Here is a 12,210-nt window from a genome sequence, read left to right as displayed (position 1 = left end):
GGTCTAGGCTTATATTGTGCAACCTCTTCTTCACTATTTACACTTTTTCTGTTTTTCAAAATCGCCTTAAAACGGCCCTTATTGACTTTTTCAGCAGTAAAATAAGCGGGCAAATTAAATTTTAGTTGATTCATATCTAACCCACTTCTCGTTCTTTTCGTCTTCAATACACAAACTCTTTCCAAAAACAAGTACTACTATGTCGAGTCTTATTAGGGTACTATTAATGTGCAACTTGTTTGGGAGTATCGCTAAAATAAGTTTCTCCGAATAATATCAAGAGGATGTACTGTAAATAACTTTTTATTAATACTGTAAAAAAAATTATACATAAAAGGATTTTTTTAATTCAGTTTAGAAACTACTTGTTTCATATTTTCATGCTTCTTCTTCTTGTTAGCCTTATATCGTCCATTTTTGGACAGAGACCTGCTATGTCTCTACCCCGGTAACTTGGACCCTAAACTAACTAACTAAAACATGACTGTCTTGCTTGGCTGTTAGAACGACTCTCTCCTTTACTAGCAGAGCAACCTTGACTCCTAACTAAGATACGACTGTCTTGTTCGACCTATGAAACGACTTTCTCGAACGTGCCTCCACCTGCTATCGAAAACGATTTCTTCTTAGACATACATGAACCACAAAAGTATTGATGATGGCGAAGCAAACCTCAGACACGACTGTCTTGTTTGGCCGATGGAACGATTCTCTCGTTACTTGACAGGCTTAATATTATAAGTCATATTGTCTTGTAAAACAAATCGTCTACAATATTTAGATCCTCCATCATTTAGATCCAAAATCAACTAATGAAACATTATCTGCAGTCCAATTACAGTGACGAATAATTGCATTCTTTACAGACTGTCTCTTGAATTTGAGGGTATCCATTGTTTAGATATGTAACTTACGATGCTTATCGTAATCGAGGACGTCCTCCAACAAGGTGGTCAGATGACATCAAGCGCATTCAGCCCAACTGGATTCAGGGTGCTCAAGATATAATGCATTGGAATTATTTACGGAAGGCCTATGTCCAGCAGTGGACTCAAAACGGCTGATGATGATGATTGTTTAGATATAAATTGAGCAGCTAATATATAAAGCTGACACGACAGAATATTTTCATTACTAAAGCAATTTACTTTCGTACTTTTTATGCTGTACAGTATAGTGGACCATTGGATATCGAATGTCTAGCGATAAACCAAAACAGTCGAAAATTCGGCAAATACACTGTTTATCGATTGTGGCATTTTGGGTGCCATCTTCTGTGGTTCTTCTTGACCGCCTGTACCTGTTTTAATTATATACAATAGTAGTATTTATTTTATTTTTGCCTGTATTAATATCTTAATATTTAAAAACATATCCTTTTCCACATTTTTCAATTATTTATTCAACTAATGCTAACTACAGACAGATTCAATAATGTTTCGAATAAACTGAAATTAATTGGCATACCAAGTTTAATGCGAGATTGATAAAATGTAACTATATTTTTCCACTCAGATTTAAATTCTAAAAATCATAACTGGCGTCATTTCATTCCTTCCAGAAGAAATTAAAAGGGAAAGAGCAGCTCATTTAAATATGAATATCGGAATGGATATTTCACTACTAATGAACATTCTAATTTGATTTATATCAATAATTTCCTTTTCTCTTAAAGGGAGCTATATTCTAATGAATTGAATTCAATGTGCTGTGTTTATTCTGTATCATGAATTTAATTTGAACTCATTTGAGCCTTCCTTCAAATAATTAAAGTCGGTATTGATTATTTAATTAATTAAATATCTTTCGGTGATACATTATAAATAATTGTATATCGGTATAGTACAGTAGCGGCCATCGTTTATATTCTAACGGTCATTATAGATTTTATAGATAATGCAAGCGTATTTAGTAATAATGGATGTTTATTATTAATTGTCAACCGTTCGGGAGAGGATGTCCGATAGGATTTTGAATTATATACACAGTGAATCGACAACATTCAAATTTTATTACGTATGGTTTCAATATCTAAATGGCCATGAAGAGATAAACTGCTGGAAATCCACTGACCACTTCGATTTCAATTAAATTCATTGACTATTTAGGCTAGCTGTAATTCTCTAGAATATTTCATATCTTAACTTGGGCTTTAGCTAGAATAGCTAATATTATGAATCACAAACTGGGAAGCGCTCAACAGAAAGGTTATGCAACGAAGTAACATTAGATTATATAAGATATAGTTATGGATGCGAGACATGCGTGGTGACAGAAGACACAAAAAGTAAGCTGGAAGTTTTCGAAAGAATAGTCCTAAGAAAGATATTTAGACTTATTAACGAAAACGGAGTATGGAGATCCACGTACAAACCATGTTCCACCACCAACTGTTCAAAGAGACACCGTGGATTTGCTTGATATGCACTTCACGTGTGCCGCTGGTAAATAATCAAACTCCGTGTGAAAACTGACTTTATTTTGAATTACACAATACATGAATATATAAACGCTTATTAAGTATTATGTCCGCTCGCTCTGAATGCTGTATCACCGATCTCGGCCCGTATTTGAGTGTTGTCGTCTTGGGGTGCTTTTAGGGACTCGCCTTATCTTCACATATGGCATAATATATCTTCCTACGCTACTATGTTGCCGGATTGTAAAAATGCATAAAATAAACTTCAATTAGATAGAGGCGTGAACACACCGTCGGGTGTGTATCGGTCGGCGTCGGGACGCCGTCGTATCTCGTGGTTGAAAAATCTCCGACAATGGTTTGGGATGACCTCAGCGGAGCTGTTTCGCAGAGCAGTCAACAAAACCATGATAGCCTTGATGATCGCCAACATCCGGACCGGATAAGGCACTGAAGAAGAAGAAGTGAACACACCGATCTAATAATTCGTTAAACTGCAGAGACTTCGACGAGCTGGTCATATAGTGAGAATGGAGACCGAAAGATTGCCGAAATTAGCCCTAGGTAGTAAAATGCAGGGCGTAAGACCAAAAAGAAGGCCACGGAAGAGGTGGGAGGATGAAGTGGGACTGACGCGCAAAATTTGGTAGACGTGAGAACCCGGAGAAGATTCGCGCGGGACCAGCAGGGTTGGAGGCATAGTTTGGAAGAGGTCAAGGCTCGATTTGGGCTGTAGCGCCATTGGAGGGAGTCAGAGAGAGAGAGAGAGAGAGAGAGAGAGAGAGAGAGAGAAAATCTAGGATAAATTGAAGTTTGGGGAAGGAGGCAAAGAAAATTAAATTAAAACAAGAAAATCGAAAGGAACAATATACAGACCAAAACCAAGCGAAGAATAAAATATATACACATAAATTGAATTGGCCTGACAAACTTAAATGTGTCGACTGTCCAAAAACTTACATCGGTCAAACTGGTAGAACTTTTAACAAACGTATAGCAGAACACAAAAGGGCTTTCAATAATAGAAAAACAGATTCTTCATACGCACTTCACCTTCTAGATCATAATCATTCTTTTAACGACGAATTTCAAATTCTTCGCATCCAAATCGCATATGAAAGACTATAAAGTGTAAACACATACCAAATCACTTGAGAAAGGTACTGCCGAAACTGCTGTAGTGATAAGATATAATAATAAATTTTGTGGAAGTTTTGAAAACGAAGTTTTGAATGTTTTATTGATTATTTTTAAATATACATATTATATTTTTCATATTTTTGCAGATACGTGTCAAATATGATCTAACTACGTAACTATTTTTCGATTGACTGTTAACTAGACAAACTAAATGTAACATTTCAAATAAATTTTGTAGACATTGGTACGTACCACTTAATACAAAGCCATCATCACCCTTTACATTCTGTATGGTTTTATATCCGATGAAAGTGTATTTGATTTATATTTGCATCTTAAAAGGAACGTTTCTTCCCATGTGTATTTCCCACAGGTCTTGCCTGAGTGTGTTTACTTTAGTTAATATTGAGAAAAATACTTATAAATGATGTACGACCTCTTTTATGTTTTGATATAAATTATTTATTAACATTCCAAAGGTTTCCTTAATGGGCTACAATCATTTCTGGATTTTTGATATAAAAGTGAGTATGATAAGTGGCTTGGGATCACTTTTAACTTGTTCAGATATTTTTGAATGAAGAGGCGGCGACAATGTTTTTTTTTTTGGATTACCCCAAAAATGTTTAAGCAAGAGGTCTTAGTGATTGAATTAGTTGTAAATTTTTAGTAATTTAATCTTTGTAATATATTTTGCAATTTTATTTTAAAATAGAAGGAAGTCTATACAATTTTAGTTATATTATATTGTCTGAGAATGAATAAAAAATATCATTAGAAATGTTTTATTGATGAATGTCGATTGCTGAAAAGGAAGTGCATGCTTCATTTCTATTTATCTGTTTAGAATGTACAGCATTTGATGTAGTTATCTTGTTCCTTATAGAACGGTTAATCTATTCTTCAGCTACTTCTTCAGTTTAGGTCTTCAGCCTCTTTGACGACGCTTGAATCCAGTCATATCATATAAATGTACAATACACAGCAGCTTTGCCAATAAATGTCCTAATTTGTTCCAGGATTAGTGCGGAACTTCTGCAGAGCACTTCTTTGCGTGGAACCCTTAAGATTTCTTTTTTAAAAACGTTTGTAGTTTGCTTTATTTTTCCAGGTCAGGGCTACCTTGTATTCTGAACAATAGCTAATCATTCAGTAGAATGATAATAATAAAGATGGTTTGTATTTTGCATTATAGAGATATTTGTATTCAGCATAATAGGCCAGCAAAACAATTTCGAGAGCTTGCGTTGTTTCACAGACACTATTAGTTAAAGGTTACGTCCCCTTTGTTATAAAGCACTGAGCCAGAAGTAGAGGTCCGAACCCCGAACACGGAATCAAGTCTACCCTATCAAGTCATGGTGAACCGAAATAGAAAGCTTCTAGTTGACAGTTTTTCTTACATTTATATGCAAACAACCATAAAAAAGAAAGAACAGAAAAAGCAATGGTGACAGAAGAAACTAGACAGAGAAGGGAATGTCCAAATGTTAGCAACTATTTTCTGGGCACGAAACAGAAGAAAACGTCACAAAAACTTTACTCGGATTTTACTAGTGGATTTTAACTTTCTCCTTAATAGTATTGGAGCTAAAATGGGGAGAAGGGACATATTTTTATTAAAATTTATATCTATTGAAGAATGCCTAGCTCTGACGCTCAGATTTGTGGCTACTGGTTATTCATACTCCAGTTTACAGTACCTATTTAAAATTTCGAAACAAGCGAACAACTCCTGAAGTGTGTCCAGCTATAGTAGACTGTATAAGGGTTATGTGGGCCAGTCGTGTTGTTTTTTAGTTTTGCTCCTTTCCTCCGGTATTAAACTTTGCGTCCTTCCACTTTCTTCCAGCAATCTTAAAGCTTATGTTACTTCTAATAAGACAGAGAATTTTATTTTTCACGTTAAGAACGGCTATGAATAACTATTCTGATGAGACTTTTTAAGTCGAAATACGTATCAATAGATACATAGACGCTTTGAACGTGAAATAAAATCTTTTCTGTCTTTTTCATTTTATTCGGATCTACTCTGTATGAGTACGAGAAACAAATTCGTTAGGATTTCTGCCTAGATGAATAGACATGTCGTGGAATGCAAATTTTAGATTCCCCATGTCTTCTTTAACATCTTTATCATCGTCTGGTCATGTCTTGCAATTTTTAGAAAGCTCCAGATTAAAGCAGAAATCTGAATTTGTTTCGAAACTATCTTACCGATTTTTCTATCAGATGTCGCTATTGCGTCCATAACGAAGTCATGTTATTGTTACTTCTAATAAGACAGAGAATTTTATTTTTCACGTTAAGAACGGCTATGAATAACTATTCTGATGAGACTTTTTAAGTCGAAATACGTATCAATAGATACATAGACGCTTTGAACGTGAAATAAAATCTTTTCTGTCTTTTTCATTTTATTCGGATCTACTCTGTATGAGTACGAGAAACAAATTCGTTAGGATTTCTGCCTAGATGAATAGACATGTCGTGGAATGCAAATTTTAGATTCCCCATGTCTTCTTTAACATCTTTATCATCGTCTGGTCATGTCTTGCAATTTTTAGAACGCTCCAGATTAAAGCAGAAATCTGAATTTGTTTCGAAACTATCTTACCGATTTTTCTATCAGATGTCGCTATTGCGTCCATAACGAAGTCATGTTATTGTTACTTCTAATAAGACAGAGAATTTTATTTTTCACGTTAAGAACGGCTATGAATAACTATTCTGATGAGACTTTTTAAGTCGAAATACGTATCAATAGATACATAGACGCTTTGAACGTGAAATAAAATCTTTTCTGTCTTTTTCATTTCATATTAAAAATACTCTGTACAACTTATAGAAGACAAAGAACAATAGCCAGTTATTGCGAGAAAACTGAGCCGTATCAACTGAAGATCTTAAAACCGAACATAAGCAATAAACTTCAGTAGTTATGTCTCAGAATGAGCTCACTGAGAACTATTCAATAGTCAAAGGATTAAAGCAAGGAGGACTGGCAACGACACTCTTCAACCAGACTCTAGAATGTGTGATAAGACAGTTGAATATAGGAAGAGCTAATCTCCTAACAAATAAATTAGTACATATTGCCGCCTATGCCAATGACATCAGCGATGACATCAGTTTTTATTCACAAATAAAAACAGGGTCAAAAAAGACCGGATTAGAAGTAAATATTCTAGAGACAAAAAACCTAACACAGCAATAGTTAAGGGAAACACACTCACGATATTGAAACTAAACAATTTCATATATTTGGGAGTTGCATTAAGCACGAATGGAGAGAAAAGTCAGAAATTCATAAAGAATAGTACTTAAATGCAAATAAAGCTTATTTTTCACTCGCCCATTTATTCCGCTACAAAAACACACACTGCGGATCGAAAATCAGGCTATACAAAACTATTATCAAAAAACTATTAAAAGAATGCTGGAAGTATTTGAAAGAAAAGTCCTAAGGAAGATATTTGGACCTATCAACAAAAACGGAGTATGGGGATCCAGGTACAACAATGAACTCTACCAAAGTTCGATGGACTGGTCATGTAGTGAGAATGGAGACCGAAAGGTTGAAAGGTGAAATGAGCCCTAGATAGTAAAATGCAGGGCGCAAGACCAAAAAGAACGCCAGGGAAAAGGTGGGAGGAAAAATTTACTGGATGTAAGAACCTGGAGATGATCTGCGCGGTTGGAGGCGTAGTTTGGAGGTGACCAAGGCTCGATTAGGGCTGTAGCGCCATTGGAGATAGAGAAAGAGTTATGCACTGTCTAAGACAGTTAAGTAATTGATATCCACAAAAAGTGGTCTGCACATCGATGAGGAAGGCAAGGAAAAACCAATGACAATCAACAACTTACTAATCATGACAGCTTGCCTATGTTAAACTATGAAGAGATAAGACTAAAGAATTAAACAGCACAAGGAAACCAACAGTTAAACATTAGCAAATAATAGAAACTAGACACATAAAAACGATGGTAATGATAAAGAGAAAAGAGTCAACTAAAAAGAATCTGGTTCCAAAAATATTCGGTTTTTTACAAATGATTCAAAGAGATTCAACAAGATAATATTAAAATACTGGTATACGAAGCAATGCAGATTTCATGTTAAAAATTCCCAATGTGTAAATATATATTTTATTATTTTATTTGATCTGGTCCTCCGACATTCCAAGAATTTTACCTCAACAACATGTTTAATGAGGTGTCGTCGCTTGATAAAATTTTATATTTATATTATCTTATGGCACTTATAAACATTAAAAGCTTATTAAAGTTGTTTCTAAAATTCTCGGAAAGCCTTTTTCCGCTACACTAATGACAGTGCATTTGAACCACGGCCAACTCAATGATCTCTTAGAAGTCTTTTCAACGCGTCCACTAATAAAAGGTGATTCATATGCTCCTTTGGGGTTGTCACAAACACGCAGTAATTATATGGATTCACATATAAATTTTGCATTAATATAATCTATGACTCGCGCAAAATTAATATGCAGTATAAATAGATATTTTAACATTTTTCCGTTGACCTGAATGTTCTTATGATTTAGATTTAAAGTTAAAGTAATTAGTTTGAATATTGCAACATTTGTGTCTAATTCTTTACAACGGCGGAGTTAGTTGTATATGAAGAGGGTATAACACTGTTAGTTTACAAAGGGTAATTCTAGTTATATTAAATATATTTCATATATATTCTATTCTAACCTACTTTATGAAACTTAATACACATGGTTCCTCTTTTATTAAAATTTTATTATTAGCTTCTTAACAATCTATTTTATTACAGTTCAATGTTTTCTGTGAATATCCTTACTTTTTCTACTTTGGTTGTCTATGAATTATCCACCGCGCTCTTCTGGAGTTATTTTAATCTGTGTAATAGTCTATTTTTACATTACATATGTAACACCATTATAAGACCAGTGGTGCTATATGGATCTGAAACGTGGTACATGCCTCTAAGAGATCAACAATGTGTTATAGCCATCTTCAGCCAGATAATTTACAATGACCAGGAAATACTCCGTGGACAGCCTTTACTAACAAGTATTGTAAGATCCCGTTGATACGCATGGATAGGTCATGAAAAGACATCAAAAACCAAGACATCAGTTTTTCTAAGTTTATGGAAGCATTCTTATATCTGCCCAATTTTTAAATCAGGTAATAAACAAGATAGTAAAATAATATAAAATATTTAAAATTGATCCACTAACATAGTCCGTTTTCACTTATTTTTCTTTTTCTATTATTAACTATTGTAATTAAATATTAACTATTCACATCGAGATGTCAGATTTTAGATCGCTCAGGAAAAGGAGAACTACGGCAATTGGAAAAAAAAAATTAATTTATTCGAATCAACTGTAAGAGCAATTAAGAAGACTGAGGTTGCTATAAGAAAATCTTTAATTTCTGGTACAAAATGAATCGCCAAATGTTCATCTTACTCAAGGGATCTATTGTTCGAAAGAACAGAAAGAGACATCGCAATTTGGATTGAGGAACTAATTCAAGGGAGAATTCCTGTAAGTGCTTATTTAATCCAGGAAAAAGCTATTCAGTTTTATGAGTTAATGACACAGTCACCACCAACTTCCACTTCAAAAGCTGGTAAAAAATTTTCAGCTAGCAAAGGATGTCTGATCAGGTTTATAAAAAGAAATAAATTTCATAATATCAAGATCACAGGAGAGAGTGCTACAGCAGATAGAGCAGCAGCAAAAATATTTCCACAGGAGCTATCGAAAATTATTGAAGATGGGGAGTATTATGCCGATCAAGTATTTAACGCTGATGAAACGGGACTGTATTGGAAAAAAATGCTTTCAGACACGAATACTTTTGCACCACATTCCATAGACGCGCGATTTTCTGTCGAATAATTGTGAATGAGCAACGAAAGAAAGACTGTTTTCTGAATATAGTTAAATATTGGAGCGTACTGTATTTGATAGTGACAAATTTATTTGTTTGGTACAATCAAATCCCTGTCTATGGGATACAGCATCGCCAGATTACTGCAATAGAAATAAAAAGCAGCAGTGCTGGGTCGAAATTTCTAAGCAAATGTGCGACAATTTTAAGGCCATGACTGCAGTACAGTAAAATGAATATGGTAAGAAATAAATATGTTTTTATTATAAATACATAGGTATTTACGTATACAGTTTAGTTTTAAAAGTTTGCTAATTGAAATTTTGATTATTTAATGAATATAAAACTACATTATTGTGAAAGGAATACGGTCATTTTTTTTAGGGCGAGGTAAACAATTTACAAATTGGAGATAAGTACACAGATTTATTTTAAATTTAAGTCATAGACTTTAACTTTAACTTAAAGTCATAGAAAGCCGTTATTTTGACGAAATACTTACTTACTTACTATACTTACGCATAGTTGTGTCTTTTTTACTCAATTGAGTTTCTAAAATTTGATGAAGTTCTTCAAACGACTTCACAGACATTCGAAAATAATTAAAAAACTTCGATGGATCTTGCAATAAATCTTGATACAGCAAATTATACGTTCCCTTGGTTTCTCTTAATTCTACAATACGATGAACCCACAAATTACGTCGTCTTTTCAGTTTCTTTTTCTTTTTATTTAATATGTACCACAGCATAACATACTCTTCTACATCCATAATCCAAAAATATAACCGCACTGCACTGCTACTATTTTCATACTGACGAGCATGCCCGTGAATCCGATACAGTAGCCATCGAAAATTCTGTATCTCGCATACAGTATCTCGCATACAGTATCCTCGTCTGAAAACCCTCTAAAGCAAGTCAAAATCAAGTAAAATTAAAAGGAAACGATTTACTTTACAAATAAAACAAGAAAAAGCAGTTGAGGTTAGAAAATTTATAGACAAATATTATGATTTAAACTGGAAGAGTATTGAAGAATTAGGGTATTTTAAACACGTTCTAGAACGAGACCACTTAGGAAAACATCCACCTGCAGACGAAGTTCATCAATAATTATTAATTTACTTTCAACAACAATACTAGTAAAGTAAACAGGTTCCCCTGTTTTCCTGTTTATCGACACGATATGAATAAACATAAATAGTCACAAAAACGAATAGAAATATGTGTTTATGCGAATAATCAGACATGAGAAATAATATCTTTAAACATAAATATTATTTTTATGTGCACAATTGATTGTAAATGAAAATTACATTTTTAAATAAAGTTTCATATTTCGATTTCCACTCCGGAAATCGTTTTCAGAAAAGTATTACTAAAAAAAGTACGGGAAAATGCATAACCAACAAGTTGGTTATATTATATATTTGTGTATTGTTGTATATATGTATTGTGTATAATTGCAGATGATGTCTACGACTTCTTTTAATTCGCTATTGTTGGTATGTTCTTAACGTTTATTTCTTATTTTAGTATTGGCAACCAAAGCCTGCTACATTCTGCTGATATGTTTGCTACACATTTTTCTTCATTAAGTAGAATGAGAGCTGCTTCTTTGATTTTTTTCTTTTTCATGTCTGTTTCTTTCATGATTATTGATGCATCTTTCCATTGTACTCTGTGCTCGTTATCCCAGGCATGTTTGTATATCTGAGGTTTGTTGAAGTCTCTGTTCTTGATTTATTTTTCATGCTCGTTTATCCTGACACTTAGTTGTCTTGCGGTTTCTCCCACATAGAAATTGTTGCATTAGCAGGGTATTTTATAGATGCAGTTTTTTTATCTTTCTTGTATGTTGTTTGGTTTGGTTTTGGACAGGATAGATCTCAGTGTATTGGTTGTTTTGAATTTTGTGACGTACTTATTTCCCATCATTTTCAATTTTTCTGATAAGCCCTTTATATATGGTATTATTGTCATCTTGGAATATCTTCTTGTGAGTGTTTCTACATTATTATGGTGTTTTGTTCTTTCCTTTCTTCAATCTTGTGAAATTCCTTGTTTATAAATGACAAGGAGTAGTCATTTTTTGTTAAAACCTTTGTTAGCAGGTTTTTTCTTCCTCAAATGCATTTTCATTGGAGCAGGTGTTTTATCATATAATTATTTGATGATTCCTTTTTTGATATTTACGTTGTGGTTTGAGTGGTAATTTAAATATCTGTTGGCGTGTGTTGATTTTCTGTAAACTTTGGTTGCATATTCTGTGTCTTCTTTTAACACATCCAGAAAAGGAAGTGAATTTTTGTTTTTCTTTTTAGATGGTGAATTTCTATAATTTTTTTTTATTGTTGGATGTTGGACCTATAATACCTATGGATGATCAGTGTTTTTGAAAGAGTTAGTTAATTAGGTAATACAGAAAATTGTATGTTTAAATTGTTGATTTAAATTGACTGGTTGCTGGTTAATCGTGGTGGTAAATAACGGATCGATAGGGTGAAGAAATAACTTGTAAAACGAAATCTTTTCACACGTTCTTTATTGTGTGCTTTTATGGCAACATATGGAAACATACACCTTATAAAATTATAACGACTTTGCCTAGGGCTGACAGGGTTGCCGTCTAGCCAAATTAAAACTTATGGCTAAGAATTTACATATCTTCTTCTTCTTAACATGCCATACACCAAAGTGCGTAGGCGACTATCTCATTACTAGAATTCTGTTCTTGGCGGCGTGACACAGCTT

General features: G+C 33.7%; 1 protein-coding gene across 1 annotated transcript in view; it reads right to left on the bottom strand.

The window, feature by feature from the left end:
• The window catches only part of LOC140446596 (uncharacterized), an 86,815-nt gene that overhangs the window by 36,422 nt on the left and 38,183 nt on the right, over positions 1–12,210 (bottom strand). The gene's annotated exons all lie outside the window — the stretch shown is intronic.

This window comes from Diabrotica undecimpunctata, chromosome 7 (assembly GCF_040954645.1).
Source record: "Diabrotica undecimpunctata isolate CICGRU chromosome 7, icDiaUnde3, whole genome shotgun sequence".
Classification (NCBI taxonomy): Eukaryota; Metazoa; Arthropoda; class Insecta; order Coleoptera; family Chrysomelidae; genus Diabrotica; species Diabrotica undecimpunctata.
The sequence above is the reverse complement of the archived record's forward strand: the minus strand, read 5'-3'. Positions and strand labels throughout refer to the sequence as shown.